The sequence below is a fragment of the Microcaecilia unicolor genome, chromosome 1 (genome assembly GCF_901765095.1).
Source record: "Microcaecilia unicolor chromosome 1, aMicUni1.1, whole genome shotgun sequence".
Lineage (NCBI taxonomy): Eukaryota > Metazoa > Chordata > Amphibia > Gymnophiona > Siphonopidae > Microcaecilia > Microcaecilia unicolor.
This window is the reverse complement of record NC_044031.1, coordinates 284,219,252-284,231,404: the sequence shown is the minus strand read 5'-3', so window position 1 is coordinate 284,231,404 and position 12,153 is coordinate 284,219,252. Positions and strand designations below refer to the sequence as shown.

At 43.5% G+C, this 12,153-nt stretch overlaps 1 protein-coding gene across 1 annotated transcript in view; it reads left to right on the top strand.

Moving 5' to 3' along the window:
• GRIN2B (glutamate ionotropic receptor NMDA type subunit 2B) overlaps positions 1–12,153 on the top strand; it is an 854,212-nt gene that overhangs the window by 770,828 nt on the left and 71,231 nt on the right. The window lies entirely within an intron of this gene.

Below are 12,153 nucleotides of genomic sequence, written 5' to 3'. Positions count from 1 at the left end.
TGGCACAACCACCAGGCTAGTGCAGGAGCCCTTACTGCCTCCTAAATAGGTGGTGGTAAAGGCTCCCCCGGGAAATGGCTATGAGGCAAGTGGGTTCACTTACCATATGGCCATTTCCTTTTTTTTTTTAAGCCTTTACTCACTGTGGTAAAGGGGGCCTCGGCACACAGCAAAGCCATACGCTGATGCTACCGCAGGGCTCCTTTTATCACAGCTTTGTAAAAGGGGCTCTTAGAACCTTAGCATACCATAACAGAACAAACTCCCAGGACTCAAAAAGCAACAACTTTATCTGTGAAAAGGCAGCACTGTAAATATTACACTGGACCCTTAAACACAAATAGACCACCTAGTGAGAAAATAGAACAAATGGGACTGCTATGGATAACTATACAGAAATACATACAGTGGTTTACGGTTAATTGGGACACATCGGGACTATGCTACATTGCCCCAATTAAGTGGCTGCACCGAAAAACGAAGTTGACAAATTACCGTTGAAAAAAAGTGTCAATACAAGTGATAAGTCAAAACAATTATTTATTGTCCAAACACTAAAGTGGATGAAAACAAGCAGTACAGTACAGTTTAATTTCAAATTTTATATTGTTCAGTAACACAAAAGTTGAAATAAAGGAAAAGAAAACATTTAATTTGCCTGTATTAAAAGAAAAGTTTCTCATTCAAACAGTATTAATGTTGGAGTATCGATCAAGCATACCTTGGCGAGCTCTCTTCATTGATTGCAGCTGGACAAAATCAGCACAGGTCTCTAGAGCGTAACCGGACTGTCTTCATTGCCTTCCTGCAAGAAAAAAAAGTTTAAATCCAGAAATAAAGGCATCCTGGTTTTGTCACTTGTTCATGCTCAGTTGTATCATCCTCTTCAGTTTCCTGTTTTTCTGAAGTCTTGAGTCTTCATACGTTTGGATGAAATTTGATCAATGATTTCATCCTCACACGCCTTGCTTTCATTGTAGCATTGAAGATTGTTGCCAATCGATGAAAACTCTTCGTAGTTTTCCACCTGGTGTGCTTCCATAACATACATTTCATTATCCATAACATTTTCATTTTCAGTCTTATCCTGTGTGTCCGTTCCAAGGTGTTTAAACCCACAGTGAGCAAAACAATGCTGAATGGTTGTGCTGCTAACATTTCGCCAGCTATCATCAATAAACTGCACCGCTTGTAGAAGATCGATCTTTGAACTGACTTCTTTGCTGTTCATGAATATGTGAGCAAATTTTCTTCTAAAGCTTCAAGGATATCATTTACCAACTGAGAACCACTGATTCAGGGTCTCTTTCTATATCGGGATCCTTACTGTCACACTTTCATGTTTGCTGTTATACAACGTGTGCTATTATGGATTTTGGCACTCCTGCAATCTCTGCCAGTTGGCACTGACTGGTGTTTGGTGGTTTATTAATTATTTTTTTTATTTAGATATTAGGATTTATTTACCGCCTTTTTGAAGGAATTCACTCAAGGCGTTGTTTTGTCAATTCTTCTAGCAAGGCAAATTTGTCTGCAAGCGTTAGATCTTTCCTTGGCATTTTTTCAGCGTATGCCACAGAAGGAACACGATACACCCCGCAGCAGCACATGTACGCAAACACGGCAGCCCATATAAACTTCAGGGGTTGATGACGTATCAATGACGTTTTACGTATGTTACTGCTCCAAATAAATGGCACGTTGTCCCAAATAAGCGAAACTGTTGTCCCTTTACAATTGCACTTTCTTTCCGTTCTCTGTGTTTTGGGCCAAATATGTGGCCAACTCAATTAAGCGGAATCCACTGTGCTAGCACATATGAACCTGAATGACCTGCATACTGACATTTACACATGTTCTTGTTGCCTAAAGTAGGCAGCTCCTTATAAAATGTCCCCCAAAGTGGGGAAGATCCTTTAGTATATCTGGCCAAAAGTCTTCAGCGCTTTCAACCCTTACTATCTCCATTTGGCTTCTGAATAACCCATAACATGCTTAAGCTATCAGGGGCATATCTGAGGTTCGGTGGTATGGGGGGCAGGGGCTAGAGTGAGGGGGCACATTATAACCCCCCCCACCGCCATTAACCCTCCCCCGCCTACCGCCAACCCTTTCCCCGCCTACCGCAGTCACCTACCCCCCGAGGTCCGCTCCTGCCGCTTTTTTAAAATATTACTTCAGCTGGCGGGGGACCCCAACCCCCGCCAGCCCAGCCAAGGTCTTTAACTTCTTCATCCTCGTGCTGTTTCTGCAATGCATCCTTCCAGTTGGACGGAGTTTGACGTCGCAGCACGTTGACGTCCTGCACGTACAACGTGCTGCGACGTCAAACTCCGTCCAACTGGAAGGATGTATTGCAGGAACAGCACGAGGATGAAGAAGTTAAAGACCTCGGCTGGGCTGGCGGGGGTTGGGGTCCCCCGCCAGCTGAAGTAATATTTTAAAAAACCGGCGGGAGCGGACCTCGGGGGTAGGTGACCGCGGTAGGCGGGGAAAGGGTTGGCGGTAGGCGGGGGAGGGTTAACGGCGGTAGGGGGGTCCAGGGCGAAATCTGCGGGGGCCCAGGCCCCTGTGGCCCCACGCAGATACGCCCCTGCTATGCATCAACTTTTCCTGCCAAATCGACAATAGATCTCTATCACCATTTCTGACAATCTTTAGTATAACACCAGAACTTCTTGTTAAGTAGGTTCAGTCTTTTATTGATCTAAGAAAAAAAAAATATACAAGTTGCTTCAATGAATTTAGAAAGCAATATTGAAAAGTAAGGCAAAGGTGGTATTGATGGGAAAAGTGAACTGAAAATGATCATTTATACTTGTGCATTATGTTTTAATCCACTGGCTCCAGAAGCCCAGTTTAAATCTGCTGTAGGTCAAGGTTGATGGAAATTCGAGTGTGCATGGTGGTGGTGAAGTGATGGCTCAGAATGAGGGAGAATATTTACTAAGGACAACTTTTACTGAGTACCTGATTAACATGTAGGGCCTTCAGCTTCTGCGCTTGAGGAATCTCTTCAAACATATTTGCTCATAGAGTTTTTCTGGAAGCATTTTAAAACAGTCTTTAATATATTAAAATAACACTTTTAGCAAAATTGCATAGGGCCCGATGATCAAAACTCCAGCGCTGTTCTGAACAGTGCCATAAAAATTCCACCTGATCAGCACATCTGTACTCCCTAATGTTCAATGCTAGTGAGATGCATAGGCGCACTTATAGTGTTGAGCATTAGAGAGGAACGCGGGAGAATTGTGACTGGTTCATGCGTCAAGAACTATGTGTCAAACACATCTCTTGAGCACATGCCAAGTCAAACAGGGAGAAAGAGCCTGCATGGAGGAGTGGGGGCCAGCAAGGAGGAGAGTGTTCTGTATGGTTGAAGTGGATGAAGAGGTAAAGAGAAAGGTTAGCTGCTGTAAGGAACTGCCTTGTCTTGTAAAGCATCCTCTTCCATGTTGCCCCTGCAGCAGCTGATGGCACTTCCTGGACGGCTATCTGTCCTAACCCTCTTCGTCCTTTTTCTGCTAATTGCTTGGCTCTCTTCCTTTTTCTTTCTAGTTGTTTGGCTTCTCTTCTTCTGCTAATTCCTCAGCTCTCTCTCTCTCTCTCTCGGGTAGCTGAAAGGCAAGGAATATGGCATATTCTCTAGTGTGGTGTCCATCAAGTCATCTGCCCAGACACCCTAATTCCAGCTCCGAGCTGCCATAGCATTTGCAATAGGAGGAGCGCCTTTGGCGCACTGCCCACTGAGCATTGTGGAGGAATAGTGAATGAGCTCATCAGCATGCATTTGCAAGCTCATTGAGCGATTCCTTCCCTTGCTCCTTTGTTTCCATGCTCTGTGCCTCTGAACATCATGTGCTGGTAAACGCGTGCGCCAGTCTGGCACTAATGGCCTCTAGCATCCGTGTTTACTTTGAGCATCAGGGTCATAGTATGTTGCAGTCACATACAATAGATAGTTCTTGCTTCTAGAAGCTTACAATCTAATATATGCAAACAAGTAGAATGCACAGATAAAACATTTAGTGGAAGATCTTTGAGGTAAAAGAGCATGTGTATGTGCACGCTGCGGGGGGGGGGGGGGGGGAGGGGGGAGTGCAGGGAGCAGCAGCAGCATGGCTGTCAGCTCTGCCAGTTCCCTATACCCTCTGATGCTACTTCCTGTTCCGGGGAAGAGGGAAGCAGGGAACCGGCGGAGCTGACAGGAGGTAAGGAGCAATGCACCCGGGGAGGGGGGAGTGTTTTGAGGTGGTGTGCCGGGGGATGACTACACTGCACCTTGGGAGGGGGGGGGACAACGCTGCACCTAGGGGTGTGTGCAGTGGCGATCTGCCCCAGGTGGCAGCCATGTGGATGCCCATAATATTCCTATTGGCATCTACACAGCTAATTGCACGCTAAATACGCAAGTGCACCTTTGTAAACAGGACCCAGTGCATTCAAAAAAGTGTATTGTGCAAAAACATATGCTAATGCTGCTTGAATAAAATACATCACTCTGCATCAAAAAATGCAAACAGGTACAACCACAGAGGTCTAGCGTTCAAATAAAAAAATAAAATACTTGGTGAAGAAAATATAACTCCATGTATAACTATGACGATAATATTAAAAGAGAAAATTCAAAACACATGAAGAACAGGATATAAAAGGATCCCTAAAAAGAGGTGTGTAGAAATGTGACATGCATAATAGTGTAAAGTAATAAATAACAGTACTAGAAACAAATGGGAACATCTCACAGAAATCAAAGCAATCTCTCAGTATTAAAAAAAAGAAATCTAAAAAGCAAAGAAAACAAAACAAACTTTAAAAAGTCAGTCAGTGCACTTATGACAAACAATCCAGCAAACGCTGTGAGTATGCAGTGCAAGTAAAGAACAGAAAAGCATTTCAAGCTGTAATTAAAAGGTCAAAAATGGGGCGAAGAAACAGAACGCCACGCATGCGATCTGTGCCAATATTCAAGTAATGAACGGTAAGAAGAATGTAAAGTAGACGGCACTAAGAACTGCTGCCCATAGAGAAACAAAAGGGGCAATGGTACCAAAACAAGTAAAAAAAAAAAACACCTAAAAAAATCAATGTTTCAATGAATAAATATCAACATGTTAAAAACAAGAGACTTAAAACTACACCACTTAATGTGAAAAGTAGATGGAATAATGTGTTCATAGAACACAGTGCATTAAAACAATATGCTTGAATGGACTAAATCGTGTTCATCATGAAGGCAAACAGGTACTGCCACAGAATGTAGCATTCAAATAAAATAATTGCATGAAAACATATAAACTAAATGTATGCCTTTATGGCAACAAAGTTGAAGAAGGAAGATCAAGATACAATGGAAAATATATTGATAAAACGGTTTCTTAAAAACCAGCGTGAAGGTGTAAAACAAACCTGTTAAAGACAAAGAAGATGTGACTTTTAAACTGTGCAGACAAAAAAATTGATAAAGATAAAGGGCTCCGTTGAATAGGTAAAAAAAGGGTAATATGAAAAAGTGAATATGGTGTGAAAGCAGTAACAAAAATACATATAAAGCTATGCTGGGAATGGATGAGGAAACTAAGACAACATGCAAGAAAGTGGCAGCACATAAGTACTATACCAGCACAACAGAAATGCCTATGTTTACTAAGGTGCGCTCTGGGCGAGTTAGCATTTTTAACGTGCGTAAATGGTTTACGTGCATTAAACGCTAACGCGCCCATAGAAATGTATAGGCACATTAGTGTGTAATGCGCCTTCAATTTAAAGGTGTGTTAGAAATGCTAACACACCTTAGTAAACATACCCAAAGTGAATTAATAAACAGCCACTAAGAACTATGAGCCTTGTTTACTAAGCTGCACTATAGGTTGTAGCATTAAATTAGCGCGCATTAATGCTAAAGATACCCATAGGAATATATGGGTGTCTCTAGCGTTTAGTGTGCACTAAAAACACTAGCACACCTTAGTAAATAGGGCCCTATCTAACTTATTCTCGAAAGGGAAGGACGCCCATCTTCCGACACAAATCGGGAGATGGGCGTCCTTCTCCCGAGGTTGACCAAATTGGCATAATCGACAGCCGACTTTTTGTGTCTTCAACTGCTTTCCGTCATGGGGACGACCAAAGTTCATGGGGGTGTGTCGGCAGTGTACTGAAGGCAGGACGGGTCGTGGTTAAGAGATGGGCGTCCTCGGCCGATAATGGAAAAAAGAAGGGCGTCCCTCACGAGCATTTGGTCGACTTTACTTGGTCCCTTTTTTTTCATGACCAAGCTTCAAAAGGTGCCCGAACTGACCAGATGACCACCGGAGGGAATTGGGGATGACCTCCCCTTACTCCCCCAGTGGTCACCTGCCCCCTCCCACCCTAAAAAAAAAATTAAAAAATTGTTTTGCCAGCCTCTATGTCAGCCTCAAATGTCATACCCAGCTCCATGACAGCAGTATGCAGGTCCCTGGAGCAGTTTTTAGTGGGTGCAGTGCACTTCAGGCAGGCGGACCCAGGCCGATCTCCCCGCCCCCCACCTGTTACACTTGTGGTGGTAAATGTGAGCCCTCCAAAACCCACCCAACACCCACTGTACCCACACGTAGGTGCCCCCCTTCATCTCTAAGGGCTATGGTAGTGGTGTACAGTTGTGGGGAGTGGGTTTTAGGGGGGGTTGGGGGGCTCAGCACCCAATGTAAGGGAGCTATGCACCTGGGAGCAATTTGTGAAGTCCACTGCACTGCAGTGCACTGCAGTGCCCCCTAGGGTGCCTGGTTGGTGTCCTGGCATGTGAGGAGGACCAGTGCACTATGAATGCTGACTTCTTCCATGACCAAAGGGCTTGCATTTGGTCGTTTTTGAGATGGTCGTCCTCTGTTTCCATTATGGCCGAAAACTGAGAATGACCATCTCTAAGCGTCCCCGACCGTATTATCGAAACGAAAGATGGACATCCATCTTATTTTGATAATACGGGTTTCCCTGCCCCTTTGCTGGAACATCCTTAGAGATGGTCGTCCCCGTTCGATTATGCCCCTCTATGTCTGATAATATATTAGGGGTCCTTTTACAAAGCCGATGTAAAAAGTGGCCTGCAGTAGTGTGGGTGCAGCTTTTTGGCGCATGTTGGGCCACTTTGTACCATGGCTGGGAAGAAGGCCATTTTTTAATGAGCCGGGAAATGGGTGCGCAACTATTTAAGGCCTGAGAACTTACTGCCAGTCATTGACCTAGCGGTAAGGGTTCACGTACTGCTGCCCACGCTGCCAATTACCACCAGGAACACCCCCATGGTAGAAAATAGAAAAATATTTTCTACCACGGGATTCAGCGTGTGCCAAACTCGGAATTACCGCCAGGCGCATGCACTACCCTGGCGGTAGTGCTGATCTGGCGTGCGCTACCCACTCATTAGCCTTCCTGCTACTTTATTATAGGGCCTCTTAGGAAGCTATAAGACTGAAAATTATAACACTATTTATCTCTTCCTAAAATTATATAAATGAGATAATGTAAGATGCTGCTCTTGAACATATGGTAATGCATAGAGACATGTCATTGCAATGACACATATTGTAACTTAATAAAAAACTGTTCGCAATAACTTAATAAAAATTATACACAGTAAAAGTAGTGTTGTTCAATTCTAAAATCATATACAATGAACGTATAAAAAGAGGAAACTACACATTTTCTTTCCTCCTTGTAACTAACTACCTGTTCCTCTGATCCTATTCCCACCTTTATCTGTCATATCCTCAATCTTTCACTTTCCACTGCGACTGTTCCTGATGCCTTGAAACAGGCTGTAGTCACACCACTCCTTAAAAAAACCTTCATTGGACCCTACCTGTCCTTCCAACTATCTCCCCATCTCCCTCCTCCCTGTCCTATCCAAGATACTTGAACGTGCTGTTCACCGCCGTTGTCTTGACTTTCTTTCATCTCAAGCTATTCTTGATCCTCTTCAATCTGACTTTCGCCCTCTTCATTCAACTGAAATGGCGCTTGCTAAAGTCTCCAATGACCTGTTCCTGGCCAGATCTAAAGGTCTCTATTCTATTCTATCTTCATCCTTCTCGATCTATCTGCTGCTTTTGACACTGTTGATGACCGCCTACTCCTTGATACACTGTCCTCACTTGGATTTCAGGGCTCTGTCCTTTCCTGGTTTTCTTCTTATCTCTCCCATTGTACTTTTAGTGTATACTTTGGTGGATCCTCCTCCACTTCTATCTCACTATCAGTTGGTGTACCTTAGAGATCTGTCCTGGGACCTCTTCTTTTCTCTTTCTATACTTCTTCCCTTGGAACTCTGATCTCATCCCATTGTTTTTCAGTATCACCTTTATACTGATGACTCCCAGAGCTACCTCTCTACACCAGAAATCTCAGCAGGAATCTAGGCCAATCCAGTCCAAAGTATCAGCCTGCCTGTCTGAAATTGCTGCCTGGATGTCTCACCGCCATCTGAAACTAAATATGACCAAGGTTCTTATCTTTCTCCCTAAGCCAACCACTCCTCTTCCTCCATTTTCTATCTCTGTGGATAACACTCTCATCCTTCCTGTCTCATCAGCTTATATAACCTTGGGGTCATGTTTGACTCCTCTCTCTCTTTTTCTGCATATATTCAACAGACTGCTAAAACATGTAATTTCTTTCTCTATAATATCACCATAATTCATCCTTTCCTTTCTGAGCACACTACCAGAACCCTTATCCACACTTTTATCACCTTTCACTTAGACTATTGCACCTTGCTTCTCATAGGTCTCCCACTTAGCCATCTCTCTCCTCTTCAATCTGTTCAAAATTCTGCTGCATGACTTATATTCCACCAGTGTCGCTATGCTCATATTAGCCCTCTCCTCTGGTCACTTCATTGGCTCCCTATCTGTTTCCGCATACAGTTCAAACTTCTCTTATTGACTTACAAGTGCATTCACTCTGCAGCTCCTCAGTATCTCTCCACTCTTATCTCTCCCTACACTCCTCCCCAGGAACTCTATTCACTGGGTAAATTTCTCTTGTCTGCACCTTTCTCCTCCACTGCTAACTCTAGACTCCATTCCTTTTATCTTGCTGCACCATATGCCTGGAACAGACTTCCTGAGCCGGTACGTCAAGTTCCATCTCTGGCCTTCTTCAAATCTAGGCTAAAAGCCCACGTTTGTGATGATGCTTTTAACACTCCCTAACCCTTACTCACTTGTTCAGTACTCATGTTTTTATTCCCACCTTAATAATCCCCTTATTTCTTGTTTGTCTGTCCTAATTAGATTGTAAGCTCTGTCAAGCAGGGACTGTCTCTTTATGTCCAGTGTACAGCACTGCGTACATCTAGTAGCGCTATAGAAATTATAAGTAGTAGTCCTAAAGGAAAGGTGTGTAATCTATGTCTAGATTACGTCCATTGGGTACTAATGTCTGAAAAAAGAAAATAAGTCTCTGTTCTTCCTGTAGCAATATTTTTTCTACATTCTTCCCATGTCAATTGCCATAAAAGAACTGTAGTCAAAAAATGTTAAATAATCTATCATATGTGCTGCAGATTGCCAATGGTCTACTAGGGAGCTGAATAATTGTTTCTGTTTATATTACTTTGATGTTCGATTATTGTTGTTTTTATCATTCTTTTCATTTTCCCAATATAAATAAACTGGCAAGGGCATAGAATCATGTAAACTATATTGCTAGTTGCCAGTGGCGTTCCAATGGGGGCTGACACCTGGGGCGGATCGCCGATGCGCCCCGCCCCCTGGGTGCAGCGCCCCCTGCCGGAACAGCGCGACGCCCCCCGGTGAATGAACCCCCCCGGTGTGCACGCCGCTGGCTCTTCGTTTCCATGCTCCCTCTGACCCGGAACAGGAAGTAACCTGTTCCGGGCAAAGGGAGCATGAAAACGAAGAGCCAACAGGCGCGTGGCACCCCCCCAGCGACATGCACCTGGGGCGGACCGCCCCCACCGCCCCCCCCCTTGGTACGCCACTGCTAGTTGCACTGATTGATCTACGTATGTCTGAGCTTTTAGGCCTTATTGGTGACATACACTACTCCTTTTGACTGTTCTTCACAGTCGTAGTGTTTTTGTTCACCCACTTGGTGGGTGTTCCCTGGTATTATTATAGTATGTCATATAATGAAAATATTGTACGAGAATAATAAACCCTCTTCCTAAAAGATAACAATTTTAGTCCTACAAAGAAACACATCTGTCCATTAGATGCCGTTCTACAGTATGGTACCCTTATCATCCAGAAAGAGATCATACGGACGCTGTCATCCGTAACAACAGGGTATTCTAGGTCTGGCAATTGCAGAATATAAAAAGCCGTATTGTATTGTATTATATTGTGCCATTCAGAGTAATTACATGTATTGTTTCTTTGACCTGGAAAAGTAACATTTCTGCACTCCCAAATCATTTGCAGCAGTAGCATTTTTACTTGATATGAGCTGAGCATGTCACAGGCTGCATATTGCACAAAAGGTAAAGCTTCACTTCAATTCATTCCTAAGGAGTTGCTAAGGAACTGCTAAGGTTTCAGTAGAATAATAAAATATCACTGTTCCTAGTGTTACGTTTTCCAAATTGGCAGACCAGAGGAGGGATGTGTTTATTAATCCGCCACATATGTGCTGCCCTAACAGCAAGGCTACAAGCAGACCAGATCAGGAGAGGTAAACAAGAATGGAAAATAATCCTGTATGCACCAACAAGAGAAGATGTAACATAAAAAGTGAACTGGTAATGGAATAATCTGTGAACTGAAAATGGAAATAGACTGATTTTTGTTTATTCAATCTATATAGCCCTGGAAAGCAAACACTGGTGGGGCTGTTTCTCATTCCATGCTCCTGTCTCTCGGATGGTTGAAAAAATAGAGAGGGCTCATTGTGCCAGGTAGCAACCTCTGACTTTCTGCAAAACTGAATAATTTACCTTCCAAAAGGAATCCTTCTGGGAATAAAAATCACTGAGGAACAATCAGGCCTGTGGAGTGCCTTTATGTGGCTGCTTACTTCATTAGTTATATCATGCCATTATACACTCAGTTACTGTAGTTTGGAAACAGAATTACAAAGCTCCCATGGTCTTGTGGCCCAAGGATAGCATTTGTGTATCAATGCGTGCTAAGCTCTGAATTGTGGTTCCAGTATGTCATGGTTGGATATGTAAAGAGTGGGGAAAGCATGCGGAGCATAACTCTTGGAATGCTTTCCATCCCTTCTGCCTGTGTGTGCATGTGCATATTTTTGTTGTCTCTGGCTGTGTCTCTGGGAGAGAGGGGGAGCAGTCTGAATGGAGCAGTATCCAAACATTTTGTCAGCTTGAAAAGAATAATCGAATTAAACCCAGTGAGATAATAAAATCAAACAATAAATGTCACTTTCAACAGCTTTTGAAGAATTTATTTTACAGTTTAACCAGAGGGTGCCATCAGCCCATGGTCATGGGTACTACCATGATCATCATCACTAGCTGCAACCAGTAGCAAATTACACAGATCAGTCACATGTAGGGCAATTCTATAACAGAACACTAGAATTAGGCATCCAGAGGGCACACAATAGGAGATTATTCTATAAGGAATGCAGACAGGTATCAATCGGGCATCTACGCACCTAACATTCACTTTCACCAGCCATGTGATTACCTAAAAGTGACAGGTCTGCACATAACTTAAGCATTGTGCAAGTTATAAGTGGGAGCCCTGCATATGTCCTGCTCATGTGCTGCCTCTGGGTATGCCCCCCCCCCCCGGCAAAAACACTCGATGTGAATTAAGCGGGTATTTGGAGAATAGTGCTAAGATAGTATGTTGCATGCATAGGTGTGAACATGCATATGTAAATGCTATCATTCTACACATGTATGTGGGTATCATGTGCGTAAATGCCTAGATCAGAGATTTTCGCTATTTTTCAAGCGGGGGCCACTTTCAAAAAAGTTCAGTGTGAGAGCCAAGACCATTACTGAACAAAGCAGCACACACTTTATCAACCTCCACTTTCCTGTCTCCACCCCTATCGCCGTCAAGCTGTCTCTCTCTCCCACTCCAGTTTTTAATCTCCCTTTTTACTTTGGAAGCTTGTTTGTGGTGTCATCTTTTAACAACCTTTCTGTTTTCTTCCAGCACCATACAGCTCTTA